At 48.0% G+C, this 19,912-nt stretch overlaps 1 pseudogene; it reads left to right on the plus strand.

The window, feature by feature from the left end:
* Positions 1-1,356: 1,356 nt before the first annotated feature.
* Positions 1,357-19,912, plus strand: part of LOC144276251 (zinc finger protein RFP-like) — a 127,169-nt pseudogene continuing 108,613 nt past the window's right edge.

Genomic DNA, 19,912 nt, shown 5'->3' on the forward strand with positions numbered 1-19,912 from the left:
CCAATCTTTAAAAGCAAGGTGTGATAGAGCCTTCAATGGCCAGATGAACTAGTGGCTAGTTAGTTGCACAAAGGGGACTTAGGGGGATCTGGGCCACACCCCCCCCCATCAGGTCCCAGCCCAGGGCCCTGTGTGGTTCAACCCCTAAACAGAGGAGATGAGTCTCTCTCCCTGTCGGGGGGGCAGGGGGGGCCTTCAAAACCAGTTTCCTCGGGCTGCTTCCTTCTAAAGTCTCTCTAGTTTGGGGCACAGCCCCACTAGTCCAGTCGCCCCACAGTTGGGGCTTATCTGCAGGCTCCCCTTGGCTTACTTGCCTCCAGTGGCTGCGTTGGCTGGCAAGTCGCTACTCCGTCCCTTCAGGCAGGCAAACAGGGAGCTCCTGCCCCTCACCAGTCATCCCCTGGCGGAGCCGGCTCCCTTCTTTTCTCCTCCCTCCAGGCCTGGCATTGGCTGCAGGTATAGCGGGGCAGGGCTAGCTGAACCCAAAGGTTTTCTTTAATCCCTGCTGTGCCAGTCGGCACTTTCTCTTCTCCTTCATAGAAGGAAATACAGATTTAAAGAGAATACCTACCCCATTCCTGACTACACACTTCTAAAATCATTCACTGGCAATAGGACACTGCCCCATCCCAGGTAAGTGCCTTTGACAGAAGAGTTCTACACACAACACTGAGTGTGTTCATCTCACTCACAATGTAACGCAAATCCTGAATTCTGAACTGAGCAAAAATGGCTTGTGCCTGGAACATGGCCTGCGCCCACGTTGGTGGGGAATAACACTATGTTAAAACTTTCTTATACATTATGAGGGCTGTAGGCATAAGGGCTCTGCTTAGATAGAAGTTGCCAGAGTCTCACCTAATCACAAGCTTCCAGGAGCTTGGGGTTCTAACAAACACATCAACTGTCATGAAGCTCATGAAAAAATCCTGAAGGTTGGCAACACTGCAAGGCCCTTTTACACTGAACCAGAACAGTCTTAGCATGCATGAGAATCAGTCCTTGGAAACACTCCAACTTAACCAAGTTTTTAGCCTGTGAATTTAACAATTTCCTTCCTTAAACACACAGACCCTGCTTCTGCAAGCTCACCATCAGAGGTGGACATTGGTGTCTTTGTGAAGCCCCAGTGACCCTCCACACCAGCACAGGGGGGGCTGGTTGCAGCACCAGAGCCCTAGTGGTTCATTTTTCAGAAAAGCCTCTGGGGCTATAATGTTACCAGCTGGCACCTTCCAGCTCACCAAACCGCATGAGTCAGTGCCAGGTAGGGAAACACCCAGTTGTTTTTGCAGGAGGGGCATATTTCTGAGCTCAGGAAAGTGAAACTTACACTTACACTGTCCAGAGGGAGCCATGGCCGCAGAGAACCCCATGGAAAGTCTCCAGGAGGAAGCTAGTTGTCCCATCTGTCTGGAATATTTTCAAGACCCAGTGATTATAGACTGTGGGCACAATTTCTGCCGAGGCTGCATCAGCCGGTGCTGGGAGGGATCTGACTCGGAAGTATCCTACCCTCAGTGCAGAGAAACTGCTCAGCAGAGAAACCTCAGGCCAAACAGGCAGCTGGCAAATGTTGTAGAAATAGCCAAACAGCTGAGTTTCCAGGCAGGAACAGGGTCAGGAAGGGATAGTGTGTGTGATGAGCACCAGGAGCCTCTCAAACTGTTCTGTGAAGAGGACCAAACCCCCATCTGTGTGGTGTGTGACAGATCCCAGGCTCACAGAGCTCACGCTGTGGTTCCCATAGAGGAGGCTGCCCAGGAATACAAGGTAGGGAACTTCTCTCCAGCCTAATGGGAAATAATTTTGAATGTTAGTTGCAGGTTCATTTAATCACAAGTTGCCAGTCACACATATTCTCTCTCTCCTACAGCTATTGATGTATCTGCATCATTCAGCTCTGTGAAGAAAAGAAATGTATGAAAAATTATATAGCAACTCCTTAATAAAGGCCTCAGGCCCAGCAGGGAGATGAGGTTTCCCACTGGGATTCTGAATTCCTGTGTTCCTCCGTAAGGGATTAAATTCAGATGCCAGCCTGCATTAGAGGAGGTCACTGTGCTAAACCCTGTGTGGACCCCAAGCAGCTTGAGTCCACACACAAAAGGGCTCCAGACAGCGTAGGTCCATGCCGAACACCATGGGCATTAGCCTGGGTTGCCGCAAAACTAACCTGGGAAGAGCTGTCCTGTGCCAGTCTGAACTGTTTTATTGTGTGTGTGGGCAAGGACCAGCCAGAGTGGTTCCATTAGTCCTACAGTGCAGCCTTTTGAAATCTTGCAGAATCCACTGCTTCTGGACACTTTTCCAGGGACGCTGGGGTAACTACACAGCGGGCATTGCCACTGAAAGGGTTTAGAACAGCACTAAGTCAAACTCCAGCCATTCTTAACACTAATCAGCATCTCTAGTAGGGTTTGCTTTAGTGCTTAAGCAAGTTCTGCCCAACTAGTATGCTCCCCAGGGGTTCAGGGCTGAAGTTCAATGGTCCTGGTAGTTCCTGTTGTTTGTATCACAAAGTAAGCTAAACCTTCTCAAAAATAGATTTATTTGTTCCCCACCATGGCCCATTAACACCTAATATCCCAGGACCAACACAAATACAACACTGCATATAACACCTGGGATTTGTATCATTTTGTGAGTTAAACCTTCTCAAAAACAGGTTAATTGATTCACCATCATGTGACTCCAGTTTCTTGCTCGTTTAATTCTATGGAGAAAGGGGACAAATAATTCAAAACAGTCTCAATATAAAACACTCCCTGTCTCTGTTAATGAGGTTTCATTTCCTTGGTGTTCCTGATGTCATAAACCTGGTAGGGTTGACAGTCACCTACAGAGTCTTCGGTTTGACATGGAAACCCCCCACCCCACCCCAAGCACTCTCAAAATGAAACCTCCCAACATCATTTCTGTTTCTTCAGGAAAAGATTCAGGCCCATTTGGAGATTCTGAAGGAAGAGAGAGAAAAGCTTCTGAGATTTAAAGTGACTGGAGAGGGGAAAAGCCTGGAGTATCTGGTAGGTGCCCATTGTTATTAACTTGCAGGGACTTGCAGTGGGCCATCTATTAGGAATCTGGTCTTGGGATCCCCCACCCATGGCTTTTCCCAGCAGCCTGGGTTCCCTGGGCCTCTCTTACCCTGGCCGGGCTCCAGCTTCCAGCCTGGCCGGGGGGCTGGACCTCGGCGAGAAGAGGAGGGGGAGAGGGCTGGGTCTGTGGTGAAAAGTGGATGGGCCAGGCCCCTTGGCTTCCCTTTTCAGGTGCACCTGGTAGGACATCTGTTTGTAGGCAGCTTCCTCCATGGACTTGGGGAATGTGGGCTTTGTGTTTCTTCATGAGCATGGATGTCTGTGTTAGAGTCCTGTGTCTTCGCACACCTACACAAACCGGCCCTGAGAAATCCTCTCTCAGGAGCAGGACCACATCATATTCTGTAGAATCTAAGCTTCCATTCCAATTAATGAGTTAATTTCTAGCCCTTGTGTCTTTCACAAAACTCCTCCCAAGGTGAGCAGACCATGTCTCGTGCAGTGCTGTCTGCCTGAGTCTGCAGACATTTCTTGCATTGTTAATTATTTCTCTCCCCTCACATCTCTGTTAATGTAGTGCTCAGTCCTGCTGGCTGCTGCTCTGGGTCTGGCTTAACACAGTGTGCTGACTATGTCAGACATAGAAACATCCCATGATAAAATATTAGGGACAAATGGGAAAGTGGTAGAAAATCCTCTCCCTACTAAGGACAGGGTATAATCATGCGTTAGACATCACAGAATTTTCAAAGAAATTCTCTCTCCTGCACAGTCAGCACTCCATGAACGGACCCTAGACTCTCTCTCTAACCCTTACCTGTCCTTTCTTTTAAAAAAAATAGATACAGACACAAAACAAGAGGCAGAAGGTTGTATCTGAATTTCAGCAACTGCGGCAGTTTCTAGAAGAAGAAGAGCAACTCCTGCTGGGCCAGCTGGAAAATCTGTAAAAGGCGATTGTGAAGATACAGAATGACGATGTCACTAAAATGTCTGAGGAGATTTTCCGTCTCAGCAACTTGATCAGTGAGCTGGAGGGGAAGTGTCAGAAGCCAGCAAGTGAATTCCTGCAGGTGAGACTGAGTTATAAACTTCCCTGATCCAAACACAGGGACAGGACAGCTCCTGAATCATGGGCACTGGAGACCAGCAGTCAGAGTTCACAGTGTAATTCAGTGTGTGCATTCCTGAAATGTGAATTATTGTTTCTCTTTGAAGAATTACAGACTCATTTATATTAGAGATGACATTAACTCAGCAAATCCATGGCCCTAGGGCCAAGGCAGGGCCTCTCTTTCCCATATCTGCAAAATCCCTTCTCTGGGATCCCCAGTGGGCAGCATTTGGGACTAAAATTGTTTTTCTGTCTCTTTCCTCTCTAGGATGTCAGAAGCACCTTGAGCAGGTATGTGGCTCTATTTCACTTCCCCTCATTCTTTACGATGCTTTGAAAGGGCTTGGAGAGTGTATTGACTCTACATTTCATAAAAATATAAGAATGGCCATACTAGGTCAGACCAGTATCCTGTCTTCCAACAGCAGCCAATGCCAGGTGCCCCAGAGGGAACGAACAGAACAGGTTATCGTCAAGTGATCCATCCCCTGTCACCATTCCCAGCATCTGCCAAACACAGGCTAGGAACACCATGCTGGTTTATAGCCACTGATGGACGTATGCTCCATGAACTTATCTGGTTCTTTTTTGAACCCTGTTTGTGTCTTGGCCTTCACAACATCCTCTGGCAAAGAGTTTCACAGGTTTACTGTGCGTTGTGTGAAGAAATACTTCCTTTTGTTTGTTTTAAAACTGCTGTCTATTAATTTCATTTGGTGACCCCCTAGTTCTTTCGTTATGAGAAGGAATAAATAACACTTCCTTATTTGCTCTCTCCACACCAGTCATGATTTTATAGACCTCTATCATAGCCCCCCTCTTAGCCGTCTGTTTTCTAAGATGAAATGTCCCAGTCTTATTAATCTCTCCTCATATGGAAGCTGTTCCATAACCAGAATCATTTTTGTAGTGCTTTTCTGAACCTTTTTTGAGATGGGGTGACCAGGTCTGCATGCAATATTCAAGATTTTGCATGGATTTATATAGACGCAATGTGATATTTTCTGTTGTATTATCTATCTCTTTCTTAATGATTCCCAACATAGTTAGCTTTTTTGACTATCGCTGCACATCGAGTGGATATTTTCAGAGAACTATCCACAATGACTCCAAGATCTCTTTCTTGAGTGGTAGCAGCTAATTTAGACCCCCTCATTTTATAACTATAGATGGGATTATGTTTTCCAATATGTATTACTCTGCATTTATCAGTATTGAATTTCATCTGCCAAATTTTTTAGCCAGTCACCCAGTTTTGTGAGATCCCTTTGTAACTCTTCACCGTCTGCTTTGTACTTAACTATCTTGAGTAGTTTTGCATTATCTGCAAATTTTGCCACCTCACTGTTTACCCCTTTTTCCAGATCATTTATGTATACGTTGAATAGGACTGGTCCCAGTACAGACCCCTGGGGAACACCACTATTTATCTCTCTCCATTCTGAAAACTGATAATTTGTTCCTACCTTTTGTTTCCTGTCTTTTAATCAGTTACTAATCCATGAGAGGACCTTCCGTCTTATCCCATGACAGCTTACTTTGCTTAAGAGCCTGTAGTGAGGGATCTTATCAAAGGCTTTCTGAAAATCTAAGTACACTATATCCACTGGATCCCCCTTATCCACATGTTTGTTGACCCCCTCAAAGAATTTTAGTAGATTGGTGACGCATGATTTCCCTTTACAAAAACCATGTTGACTCTTCCCCAACAAATCATGTTCATCTATGTATCTGATAATTCTGTTCTTTACTATAGTTCCCCAGGGCACTGCAGCAAAATATATGGGGCAAGGTCACATTCTGAATGTAATTCCCATTTATGCATTTAATCCTCACCCTTTTACACAGGACTCTTGAATTATCTATTCAGTGGGAAAGACTGGCCTACAGTATTTCCTAGAGATATTACATCCCTGGGGAATTGGCTGCCTCAGAACCCTGAGGATCAATATGGGCCTTTCAGCTCAAGGCACTGGTTACAATCATGCCCTGGACAGCAGGAATCAAGAGCCTTTGCCACCTCAGGACTGTTTGGAGACCTGTGTGGAAGGAACTGGTGGGGGCGGGGGCCCCTGAGGTTTCAATCTAGTTCCTGAAAGAACAATCCGATAGCACTGTGCGCATGAAATAGGGGAACATACTAGTATTAGTGCATGGAGGCGAAGGAGTGAATTGGTCATGAAAACATGATTCCCCTTTGATGTACAGATCTGCTCTGTCCAGGCTAGAGATGAAGAATATTAATGGGGCCTTTAGGGAAAGGTTGCACTGCCATGGCCAGTGCTGTGCCTGCTCTGAGACTGGGAGAAGTGGAGGAATTCCAACTCCAGGCCCATAAGAGCAGCAACTTCCACTAGCAAGGAATTATAATGAGTCACTAAAAGAAACATAATATCATGAAATTCTTCCTCTCCAGGTGCGAGAAGGGGAAGTTCCTCCAGCCAGTGGAGATTTCTCCTGAGCTGGAAAAGAGACTCAGTGATTTCTCCCAGCGAAATATTGCTCTAACGGAGATTCTGTGGAAGTTCAAAGGTACTGAGAAGGGATCTAGGAAAGGAAACCAGGGTGTGTCTCTGGGACTATGGGTGGAGATGGGCTCTGGGCAACTGGTTCAATTAGATTATGTACCTATTTAATAAAAAGTAGAAAGCAGACAAACTGCGCAGATGAAGTAAGGGCCCAGGTGCCAGGATCTTTCACATTATTTCACTCTGTGAACTTTGGTACAATCATTAAGGTAAAAATGTACAAAATTTGGGGTACCTCAGTTTCACTCTTCCAACTACAGAACTACAGGGCATGTGCTCCAGAGCTGTTTAGCAGCCCCACATGCAGCTGGAGTCCATAGGATCTGCAGGTGCCCATTACCAAGGAACTCCGGGCCCCAGGTGCCTAAGGCCTTGTCTATCTACACTACAGAGTTTTGTTGATTCCAGTTACGCCAACAAACAGCCACTGCTATAATTAAACCACTGTTGCATGTCCACACTGTGCTCCTTGTGTCGGCAAAGCACATCCACAATAGTAGCTTTGCATTGACACAGACAGCAGGGCACTCTGGGTAGCTATCCCACTGTACCCCTGGCCAGAAGGTGCTTTGTGAAGGGTTTGCAATGCCTCATGCAGGCAGGTAGAGAGTCACATGATGAAGGTTTCTCAATCTCATTGTTCCATGGGCATCCTACTGTATGGCCAGCTATTTTTCAACTGCCCTGGCAACCTGCACCCCAGCCATCACTGTCAGAAAGCATGGATACTACCCTGCTGTTCAGTATTGTGCTGTGCTGTGTATTGTGCTTGTATTGAACACAAGGCTATAGGAGGAGCCCAATGGGGGGCTATTTGGCTGGAGGATGCCTTGAAGGAGCATTTTAACACTGAGCCACAGTAACATTTGTTGCTGTAGTGTGCTGAACCTGGCATTGTTTCTTTGCACTGTGCTATGAACCTTGTAATGATTTCTGTGTGTGCCTGAAAAGTTACACATCTTAGATCACTTTTTAGAGTAACGCTTGATAACATGATCAAACTGACACTGCTGAATAGTAATTAGGGTTACCATACGTCCGTATTTTCCTGGACATGTCCAGCTTTTTGGTTCTTAAATCACCATCTGGGAGGAATTTTTAAATATCTAAAAACGTCTGGGATTTTGCCACATCGGTTGGGACACCCTTTGTCCCGATATTGGGGACCGCTCACCTCACCACACACACCAAAGTCCCGGGGCTGGTGGCGCTTCCTGGGGCAGCTCCCGGCACCTGCCCGCTGGCAGGAGCCTGCAGTGTGGGCGGCCCCTAGGCACAGAGGCGGAGGTGGTCTCCGCGTGCTGCCTCCTGCCCAATCAGAGCTGCGGGGGCAGGGCTTGCAGGTGCCGGCAGCGGGCAGCAAGCCCTCCGCCCTCACCCTGACCCGACCTGACCCGAACCTAGGAGCCAGAGGGACCTTCCGGATGCTTCCTGGGAGCCGCCCCAGGTAAGCACCGCTGGGACTCCCCACCTCGCCCCCCGGAAGGTGCCTCTGGCTCTCAGGGTCGGGTCGAGTCAGGGGTGGGGGGGCGGAGGGCTCTCTGTGTGCTGCCGGCACCTGTAAGCCCCACTCCGTGGCTATGGCAGCTCCCATTGGTGCTTTTCTTTGGTGCTGGCCAATGGGAGCCACGGAGCTCACGCTTGTGGCGGGTGCAGCACGTGGAGACCCCTTGGCTGTCCCTGATCCTAGGAGCCAGAGCGACCTGCGGCAGGAGGGGTGAGTAGGTGAGTGGGGCATGGTGGTGAAGAGGCGAGCGGCGAGGGAGCCAGTGGCTGGCTGGTGGGCGGGTGAGGAGGCAAGTGGCAGGCGGGGAGGGTGAAGAGGCGAGCGGCGAGCCAGCGGTGGGCAGTGAAGAGGCGAGCGGCGAGGGAGCCAGCAGCGGGGGGGGTCCAATGGGGCAGAGAGGGGGCAGAGTCGAGGACTTTGGGGAAGGGGTTGAAATGGGGACGGGGAAGAGGTGGAGTTCGGGTGGGGGCAGGTGGGGTGAGCAAATACCCCCTTCCCCGCCCCCGCCATAGTGTCCTCTTTTTTGAATATTCAAATATGGTAACCCTAACAGTAATAGAAGAAGCCCACAGAAGTGTGTGTTTGTGTGGGGGAAGCATGTGTGACAGGGTGTGGGTGGGTGTGTGTGTGTGAGAGAGAGAGAGAGAGAGAGCATGTGTTGGCGGAGCGTGTGAGAGACTGTGTGTGTGGGGAGTGTGTATGTGAGAAAGAGAGACAAATTGTGTATGGGGGACTTCCTGGGGCTTTGAAAGGGGAGGGACACATGTCTACATAGCTGGATGAATGGCAGCAGATTTCCAAACAGTGAGCAGAGCGGTCATGGTGGGCATTGTGAGATACCTTCCGGAGGCCAGTTACAGCAACGTAACAAACACAGTGTCTACACTGACACTTTGTTGATCTAACTTTGCTGCAAAAATCTCTATGCCTCCCATTGCGGTGGTTATATTTTGTCAGTAAAGCAGGAGAGTTTTGTCACCAAGAGGTGCATTGTAGTGTGTACACCTCCACTGTTTTGTCAACGAAAGCTGCCTTTTGCCGACAAAACGATGTAGACAAGGCCTAAAGGTTGGCACCAAAATGTAAACCCTCAATTTAAGGCCACTTTTGAAATGTGGACCCAGCTCACCATTGTGCTCTGGCCCCGTGTGGCAGCTTGTGTGGGCCAAAGGGGCTGTAGGGAAGGTGTAAACCCAGGAGAATCCTCCCAGCACAGGAGCCTCTTGTGCCTCTAGCTCCTCCACAGCAGCTGCAGGCTCAAGGAGTGTCCCGGGAAAGCAGGGAACAGAGGGGAGCTGTCGAGGGCTGGGCAGAGGAGGAAGGGGTGGAGCAGGCTCAAGGAGTGTCCCGGGAAAGCAGGGAATAGAGGGGAGCTGTCGAGGGCTGGGCAGAGGAGGAAGGGGTGGAGCAGGCTCAAGGAGTGTCCCGGGAAAGCAGGGAATAGAGGGGAGCTGTCGAGGGCTGGGCAGAGGAGGAAGGGGTGGAGCAGGCTCAAGGAGTGTCCCGGGAAAGCAGGGAATAGAGGGGAGTTGTCGAGGGCTGGGCAGAGGAGGAAGGGGTGGAGCAGGCTCAAGGAGTGCCCCGGGAAAGCAGGGAACAGAGGGGAGCTGTCGAGGGCTGGGCAGAGGAGGAAGGGGTGGAGCAGGCTCAAGGAGTGTCCCGGGAAAGCAGGGAATAGAGGGGAGTTGTCGAGGGCTGGGCAGAGGAGGAAGGGGTGGAGCAGGCTCAAGGAGTGCCCCGGGAAAGCAGGGAACAGAGGGGAGTTGTTGAGGGCTGGGCAGAGGAGGAAGGGGTGGAGCAGGCTCAAGGAGTGTCCCGGGAAAGCAGGGAAGAGAGGGGAGTTGTCGAGGGCTGGGCAGAGGAGGAAGGGGTGGAGCAGGAATAATGGGGTGTGGCCAGGGTAAAGCTGTGCCTTTGACACTGCCTCCGGGAGAAGTCATCTAGGGGCCACTGGACCAGAGGTGCAACTCAGGCTGGACCTCCGGACTTCCGCAGCCTGTGCCAATGTCTGCACTGACCCCAGCAGCTACTGAATAGGAGAACCACAAACTGTTTCCCCCGTCCCTTTACCAGTGCAGGGGTGAATGAGGCCCATTGAGCCAATTCTCTCCCTGACTCAGTTTCCGCATTTATGAAATAATTTTAATATTATTTGTATTTCAGTCTATGCAGAATGAAAGCCCCATTGTGCTGAGCTCTGTACATATACTGAGTAAATAGACCCAAAGAGCTCACAATTCAGGCTCCTCATCCTGAAAAGTCTCAGCATCCCACTGATGTGAAAGAGGCCAATGTTTGTAAAGTTACATTAATGCTAAAATCTTTGCAGGATCTGGCCTGGCTTATGACAAAATGCAAAAGGAGAATGAGAAATCAGCTGGGTTTGGAGGATGAGGGAACAGAAAATCTGTCTTCCACATAGTGTCTCTTTGAGTGGTTCTGAGGCTTCATGGATATTGGTTCTGTTGATTTGAGACGCTTGAATGAAAGAGAAAATAGGATGATTCATATTAGTCTTTGTTAAAAATCTGGGTGTGTCTCTGTCTCTCTTCAACTGTTTTTCTCTCTTAATTAAAATACAATTATGTCAATTAAGAGTGAGGATGTCACAAATATGACAGCATGAAATATCATCTATCTTATCCTTTCCCCCTCCAGACATTCTGCCATCTGAACTGGAGACAATAAGAGGGAAATCCTTAGGATCACACAGACCAGGTGAGACTTCAGGTGGAGATTATCATTAAATAAAGAGGAAAATCCTATGAAAACATTTTCATGAACTTCTAGATAAATGTCCAAACCAAACCAACACTGACCATGACACACACCCCTAAAAATAAAAATAAAAACAAAAACATGAAATACTAAAAGAAAAGGAGTACTTGTGGCATCTTAGAGACTAACCAATTTATTTGAGCATAAGCTTTCTGAGCTACAGCTCACTTCATTGGATAAAGTGAGCTGTAGCTCACGAAAGCTTATGCTCAAATAAATTGGTTAGTCTCTAAGGTGCCACAAGTACTCCTTTTCTTTTTGCGTATACAAACTAACACGGCTGCTACTCTGAAACATGAAATACTAAGAGCTCCCAAGCCGAAATCACACAAACAATCCTGATACCATCCTTAGTGTTGAGTCCCTGCACCCACTGACGAACAGAAACTCTCTCCCTGACCAACAAACACTCTGAGGCTAGGCCTACATAGCAATGTAAGCGTAAGGGATTTGAGTCAGCTGACCTCTTGTCAGGGAATCCTGGGCTTGAGCATCAACATTGCATTTTAACTCTAGGTTAAGAATTTTCTGCACTTGGGGGGAAACTCGACTGCCAATCCTGTTTCCTAACTGTGACCGTGCTATTGATGGGACGCGGGTGCCCGTAAGGAGCACATGAGTACATACGCCGCATAATTAGCTCATTTGGTGGCTGTCTCCATTTGAAAGGGCATTATACTGAATTACTGTCTAATCGGATAACTGGGTTCTCCAGCTCTAGGCTCGGTCACATTGGCAAAAAACATGCCCCTGTGCCTGTCCTAAGGATAATGAGGACATCAGTCTCCAGGGTGTCAAACTATTACAGTGAAACTTTGTAATTCTTAATTTTTCAAATAGGATGATCAATGAAGGTGAGGAGTTTTTGCTTGCTTGCTTGATTTTTTCAGTTTGTTTTGAAGTTTGACATAAAATGAAGGTGTCAGAGGGAAGGCACACACACATTCCAGTCTGGCTGCTGCTTGCTGCAAAGTGGCAAAATCTATCCCCAAGGCTTGGGATGCAGTGTGCTCCAGCAACCCTGGGGAATCCTTTATCCCTGCCATCACCACACCCCCAGACCTCTGGGATGCTGCGGAGAAGTTTTGGTGCTGGCTCCCACTGACCACCCTAATAGTGCATGCTGCCCAGGTGACCCTGCACCTGCAGCCCAAGAGAGGGCAGGAGGGCCTGGAGTAAGGGCCAGTGAGCAGAGCAGGGACCATAGCAGCTGCCCTGCAGGGAGAAGAAGTGACAGAGCTCTCGGCTCAGTATGGCTGAGGGAAGGATGACCCACCTCCTAACTTTGCTCCCTGCTCCAGGCAAGCTCCGTGCACCACCATGGAGGAGAAACTTCCACCACCACTGTGGGAGGAGCAGGAAGGGGGACCTCTCGGCCAGGTAGTAATGCTGTGTCTGGCATGCTGTGCTGGCTGCCTGTAGCACTGCTCCTCCGCCTCCAGGAACTATAGGATACACCCAGAAGACTTCTACACCCAAGTCAAGCCACGGATGCATGCACATAGGAAACCAATAGGGCTTGGACCCTGGGTTCCAGTTTAACATGGGCTCTGACCCTCCAGACCTGCAGGGTCCTGGGACTCTGGATCAGAGCCCTAGATTAGCATATTTGCAGTGTGGATGCAATGAGGGTTTGGCTTGAGCCCAGGCTCAGACCCAGGCTTAAACTGCTGTGTAGATACACTCTCCCTCACCAACACAGATATGTCATTAATGCTGACCCTGGCATTTCCATACATGTCCGTAAGCCCTTTAAATATTAAATTCAGATGGGTTGCCACCTTTTTTTCCTTTCCCCTATGTGAGGGGCTCGCTCCGATTGCTCTTCACCAGCATCCCATCTTTCTCTTCAGCTGGGCTGGGCTGAGATCTCCCATTTGAGTTGCTCTCTTTCTCCTCTGTTCGAGATATGGTCCCTCTGTGATGTTGCCACATCCTCCCTGCTCTCTGGGCTGGAGAAGGGGCCACTCTCTGGCCTGAGTGGATCATCCCCAATACCCATCCCCTTCTCTTCTCCCAGGCCAGGGAGAGAAGGACAGGTTCAGTATAGAGCTTCCCCCAGGTTTATATCTATTACCTTCCTCCTCTAACTCCCCTCCCTGCAACTTCAGGTTCTCACCTTCCTCTCTAACCCTCAGAGGAGAAGCTCCAGCAGGAAAAGCAGGGAGATGCTATTTGCATGTACTGGGACATGGTGGATCTACGCCTTCCCAAAGCTAAAGGCCCGTCCCCTCAACTAAGGGGGAGAAAGCATGAAGCCCAGGGAGCAATGGAGTATTTGGGACAATGAAAGAGAAACCTGGACAAGGAGAGAGGTCAGAAATTAAAAATGAGGGAGCCAGAAGGGGACACCAAGCAGAGAACCCCAGAGAGCATCCATCGCTCCTCAAAGGTGTCTAAGGAGTCAGTGAACACTGCCCAGGGGAACGGTGCCTGGAGACATGATTTTAAAAGGGAATGGATATACATGCCACAGTCTCAGAGCACTTCTCCCTCCCTCCAGATTTGTCCTCCTGCAGTGATGTGTGGCCATCTTGGCCATCACCAGGAGGAGATTAATAAGGAGGTCTTGCCACTTTCCGAAGTCACAAATGGGGTGTGTATACATCAGGAGGTGCAGGGAATATTGCAGCCAGAACTTTAGTAAGAGGTTCAAAAAGAGCTGGAAAAGGGGCTGCAAGCTGATACACCACCTAATATCCCCAGTGGGCTGTGGAACAAAAGTGGAGTGCAGGCTGGCCCACCACAGTTCCTCATTTTCTCTCCTGTAGGTCCCACCATTTGGAGTCAGGATGGAACACAAAGGCAAGGAAGTGGATGGTGTGGAGCACGAGCATGTACAGATGTTCTTGGGGACTGGTACAGAGGTGAACCAGCTGGATGTCCTTCAGCCAATACAGGTGGCATGTCAAAGGTGGCTGGGGAGGCTTGTGGTGCAAGAGGCGATGATGAGTTACAGAGGGCCAGCTGTGAGGGATGGATGGGAAACGCCTTCTCACGGGACCTGGTTGAGGAAAGCAAGAGAAGCAAGAGGCTAGATTGTCCTCACCTTCTGGAACACAAAAGAGGGGACATGTAGGGTGGGCAGCCCCGTGCACTGGCTGAGCACTGTGGGCTCCATCCAGTCACTCTAGTTCTGAGTCTGGTTGTACCATCCAGGGCTATCCTCTGATGCACCAAGGGGGCTTCAACCACCTGCACACTAAGGTGTGGAAGAGTAGGGAGATGCAGCTGGGAAGGAGGGAAAAAGCAGCCACCACAGAAAGTCTCAGCAGCCAGGGGGACGAACTGCCAGGGCATCTCTGCTTATTCTCAGGCATTCAGGAGAGAGAAGCAGCTCCCCAGGCTGGTGTTGTAAATCAGAGACGCTGTGCTCTAATCTCTGTGACCCTTTTCCCCTCCAGACTCTTTCCCACCTGAGCGAGAGCAGGGAAGGGAGGATCTCTGGGATCACACATCCAGGGTGAGCTTTGGGGGAGTTTGGGGCCAAGTGACATTTTTCAATGCTGATAACAAGGCCCCAATCTTCACTTTCTCACTAGCCTCTGTCCCTGGGGAGAGAATCTACCCCTGGCTCTGGGTGGGGGCAGGATCCGAGCTCAGACTGTGTCCCTGAGACACAGGGGGTGGAATATTGCACTGAGGACCCTGAAATCAGCCTCTCTAGCCTTGGAAACTCCAGTCTTTATGACCCTGGAGGGTCCTTGGGGTCTCATGTCTGGACTGTGAAACCACAGAAAGAAGCAAGTAATCAAGATGGAGAAGCCAATCTCATTGCCCAAGGAGCTATTTAGACTGTTTGTCGCTATCTTCTATGGTCCAGGAGGACTCTGGGGATCTTCAGTCAGACAGTGTCACTAATACATGGGGGGAATTAAAAAATGGGCTTCCCTAGCCACAGTCATGCTAGTCTCTATGACCCTGGAGGACTCCCGTGTACCCAACCCTCTGGTTCCTTATTCCATCTCCTCCCCCTCCATCTCTGCAGCACCAGGGATTTTGGGAGGCGGGGGGGGGGAGAGAGAAAGGGAGACCCATTGAAGCTGCAGGAGAAGCAGAGGGTCACTGCAGGGCAGGGAGGGATGTAGGGTTTTGGTGGGAGAAGTAATTGCTGGGCTGGGGGACAGGCAGATGTGGTGGCAGCAGGGATAGAGAATTAATTAATTGGGATTTGGGGTTTAGAGAGAAGCTGGAACCTCTACACCAGCAGGGAGCGTTTTGTACAAAACTCTTTAATCAGATCTCATTGGGGCCCCCCAGTGACAGCTCCTGCAACAGGGGCCAAAGTCACATTCCTCTGTAGATATGGGATGTCTCTATTTGTCACACAGATATAGGGGATAGGCAGGAGAAAATTAAAAACCAAGAGACAGACCAGAAACCATTATAGAATCTTCTTTAAAAATCTCTTTTTGGGGAGGGGGGGGGCGAGCGGTGTGTCAATCTCATGATTTTCTGAGAATTAAGAACATAAGAATGAATCATAGAATCATAGAATCATAGAATATCAGGGTTGGAAGGGACCCCTGAAGGTCATCTAGTCCAACCCCCTGCTCGAAGCAGGACCAATTCCCAGTTAAATCATCCCAGCCAGGGCTTTGTCAAGCCTGACCTTAAAAACCTCTAAGGAAGGAGATTCTACCACCTCCCTAGGTAACGCATTCCAGTGTTTCACCACCCTCTTAGTGAAAAATTTTTTCCTAATATCCAATCTAAACCTCCCCCACTGCAACTTGAGACCATTACTCCTCGTTCTGTCATCTGCTACCATTGAGAACAGTCTAGAGCCATCCTCTTTGGAACCCCCTTTCAGGTAGTTGAAAGCAGCTATCAAATCCCCCCTCATTCTTCTCTTCTGCAGGCTAAACAATCCCAGCTCCCTCAGCCTCTCCTCATAAGTCATGTGTTCTAGACCCCTAATCATTTTTGTTGCCCTTCGCTGGACTCTCTCCAATTTATCCACATCCTTCTTGTAGTGTGGGGCCCAAAACTGGACACAGTACTCCAGATGAGGCCTCACCAATGTCGAATAGAGGGGAACGATCACGTCCCTCGATCTGCTTGCTATGCCCCTACTTATACAACCCAAAATGCCATTGGCCTTCTTGGCAACAAGGGCACACTGCTGACTCATATCTAGCTTCTCGTCAACTGTCACCCCTAGGTCCTTATTGAACCTCATCAGATTTCTTGGCCAGACTGGGTCAGACCAAAGGTCCATCTAGCCCAGTATCCTGTCTTACGGCAGTGGCCAATGCCAGGTGCTTCAGAGGGAATGAACACTGGAAGAAGCAGGGACAGAGTGGGTTTAACCAGAGGGAGCAGAGGAAGCAAGAATAAAGGGAGAGTCCTAGAAAAAGGGTGAAAAACAGAAATGGATAGAGTGAAAGGAAAACATTCTTGAGAGGGAAAACACCCAGGGGGAGCAAATGGGGAAGGGGTAAAATTGGGGGACAGAATGGAGACTATGAGAGAAAAATAATCAGTTAACAGTGACTAGAGGAGAATGGAGAAGTCAGAAATAAACCAGGGTGGGTAACAAAAGCTAAAAAAGATTATGAGCAAAAATGGATAGAATGAAAGTAAAGAGAGAAGGAAAGAGAGAGTGTGAGAGAGGGAAAGATGACTTATAAAATGTTACTGAAAGTGAAGCTGTAACTCTTTAATTTCATACATTAGTTCATGGACATTTGTGCCATTTTAGTTCCTCAAAAGAACTATGCTTCAATTTTTTGGACATTTTCCCATATGTTCTGGTTACTGAAGATCTTCTCAGCTGCTTTAAAGCCTGACATTTACTTAATGTAAATGAAGCCTACAAAAAGTTCTATTGGCTTGTTTCCCTTTAATTTCCCAGCTGTGATTTTTGAAGGCCTTCATGAAGGGGCAGGACTAACTCAGAAATTTTAAAAGGCAGCTCCTAACTACCAGAGGAGCTAGCAAATCAGGGAGCTTTGCGAGGGAGTTTAGAGATGGAAAACGAGAGCCAGATATACCTAACAAACATTCATAGAATCGTAGAAGATTAGGGTTGGAAGAGACCTCAGGAGGTCATCTAATCCAATCCCCTGCTTAAAGCAGGACCAACCCCAACTAAATCATCCCAGACAAGGCTTTGTCAAGCCAGGTCTTAAAAACCTCTAAGGATGGAGATTCCACCACGTCCCTAGGTATCCCATTCCAGTGCTTCACCACCCTCCTAGTGAATAGTTTTTCCTAATATCCAACCTAGACCTCCCCCACTGCAACTTGAGACATTGCTCCTTGTTCTGTCATCTGCCACCACTCAGAACAGCCTAGCTCCATCCTCTCTGGAACCCCCCTTCAGGTAGTTGAAGGCTGCTATTAAATCCTCCTCCTCACTCTTCTTTTCTGCAGACTAAATAACCCCAGGTCCCCCAGCCTCTCCTCATAAGTCATGTGCCCCAGCCCCCTAATCATTTTTGTTGCCCTCCAATTTCTTCACATCCTTTCTGTAGTGGGGGGCCCAAAACTGGACGCAATACTCCAGAAGTGGCCTCACTAATGCCAAATAGAGGGGAGTGATCACTTCCCTTGATCTGCTGGCAATGCTCCTACGAATGCAGCCCAATATACCGTTAGCCTTCTTGGCAACAAGGGCACACTGTTGACTCATATCCAGCTTCTCGTTCACTGTAATTCCCAGGTCCTTTTCTGCAGAACTGCCGCTTAGCCAGTCGGTCCCCAGTCTGTAGCAGTGCATGGGATTCTTCGTCCTAAGTGCAGGACTCTGCACTTGTCCATGTTGAACCTCATCAGATTTCTTTTGGCCCAATCCTCCAATTTGTCTAGGTCACTCTGGACCTTATCCCTACTCTCCAGCATATCTACCTCTCCCGCAATCTTAGTGTCATCCACAAACTTGCTGAGCGTGCAATTCATCCCACCATCCATATCATTAATTCTCTAAATGTAGGCCAATAAGCACCCCCCTGCAAAACAAACAAACTAACAAACAACAACAACAAAATCCTGCTGAAGTAAAAATTATTGCTCTGAATGCAGCATCTATGATTACCTGTCTTGTGGGGTGGTGGCATGCGTGGGCATTTGGTGAAAGCAGTTCAAGGTCCTCAGAGACTGAGGGCATGTCTGCACTACAAACGTAAGTCAAACTATTCACATCCACACTACTCTCCTTCTGTCAGTCATGCGCATCCTTACCAGGAATGCTTCCATCAACTTAAGAGAGGCAGTGGAGTGGGGGCGGGGGGGGGGAGAAGGACTGAGAGACTGGGCTCCCCACTCCTCCCTGGCAGAATTTTTTTTAAGTACATCAGAAGCAGGAAGACTTCCAAACAATCGGTGAGGCCACAAGGTAACCGAGGTGCCAAAGGAGCACTTTCAGAAGACAAGGCCATTGCAGAGAAGCAAAATATATTCTTTGCATGGGTTTTCATTGCTGTAGCCCATAAGGTCAGTTTGCTAGCTTGCCATATTGCGTAATATGTTTTCTTTTGGTTTGATTCATATTATTTTGTTATCATATCCTATTATTAATTAATCATAGTATTTTCTGGGGTTTTGTTTATGTGGAATTCCAGTTTATGCTATTCATAAGGGTTATTCATGGTTATTCATAATAGTTGGCTGTAATGCAAGTAACCTTCAGGCCTGTATCCTGTACGATTAGCTAGAGTAAGTTAGTATAAGTGTTTGTAAACTTTGGCATAGATAAATGGCATACCAGTTGCCCCCCTTAGCTTTGGGGAACTGAACAAAAAACTTGAATCTGCTAACCTTAAGTCTGGAGCAGACCGGTAACTGCAAGGCACACTGCAGAACATGGAAGTCATGAGTTAGGCCAGGGGTAATGGTTTCGGGAATGAGATAATCGATACTAATACATATGAGTATATGGCATAACATGTTAACCTGTAGAGTAAGTGTACCTGAAGATTTATGGGGTTGAGGAAATAAGATTTAGGCATGGTAGGTTGGGCCTAGATTCTGACAGTGGGCAGTACCGAGACCCTATAAGATGGCAAACAACCATACAAAGGGGTCACATTTTCCTATCTTCTATCAAGCTATCACCTCAGTTTCACAATATATCCTAGCCACTCAACACTTGAACCTAATCCCTACCAATTTGGGAAGCCTGGACCATTAGTTCCTCGGACATGCCAGAGACAAGACTGATCCTCTGTCTCCTACTACCAGGTCTTCAGGGAAGGGTGTGAATATGCTAGCTTTAGTAGTCTTTTAGAATAGAAATGTTACCACCAGGGCTCATAGAATTGTATTACTTCTTTGTGACTCTGTGTTTTGTAGCATTTATGCTTCTTTCTTTTATTTTAATAAAGATCTTAACAAGTTGGTATTGTCCTCAGTATAAGTGTCCTTGCCACACACCCGGAAGGTCCTCCCACAATATTGAACTCTCTGTGTTCTCTATCCCTGTAGCCTGAACTGGGACAAGAACCTAAAGTATCTTCTGATCAGATCAGTGCTGAGCGGTAAACACATTAGCCCATAAAATTCAGGTCAACACTGCAAAGGTGTGGGAGATTCCCACACATCAGCCATTCTTTTTACGTGACAAATCTGAGGACCTGTCCCAGATTGAGGGGTCAATAGAGGTGGTTTTGGGGAAAACATACAAAAATACAAAAAATATTCAAAACAATGGGATCTAAATTAGCTGTTACCACTCAAGAAAGAGATCTTGGAGTTCTTGTGGCTAGTTCTCTGAAAATTTCTGCTCAAAGTGTAGTGCAAGTCACAAAATTTAACAGAATATTAGGCACCATTAGGAAAGGGATAGATAATTCCACTATATAAATCAATGGTATGCCCACACCTTGAATACTGCATGCAGTTCTGGTCACCGTCATCTCAAAAAAAAAAAAAAAAAGACAAGAAAAAGAAAAGAATTGGAACGAATACAGAGAAGGGGAAACCAAAATAATTAGGGGTATGGAAC

The sequence above is a fragment of the Eretmochelys imbricata genome, chromosome 16 (assembly GCF_965152235.1).
Source record: "Eretmochelys imbricata isolate rEreImb1 chromosome 16, rEreImb1.hap1, whole genome shotgun sequence".
In the NCBI taxonomy this organism is placed as follows: domain Eukaryota; kingdom Metazoa; phylum Chordata; order Testudines; family Cheloniidae; genus Eretmochelys; species Eretmochelys imbricata.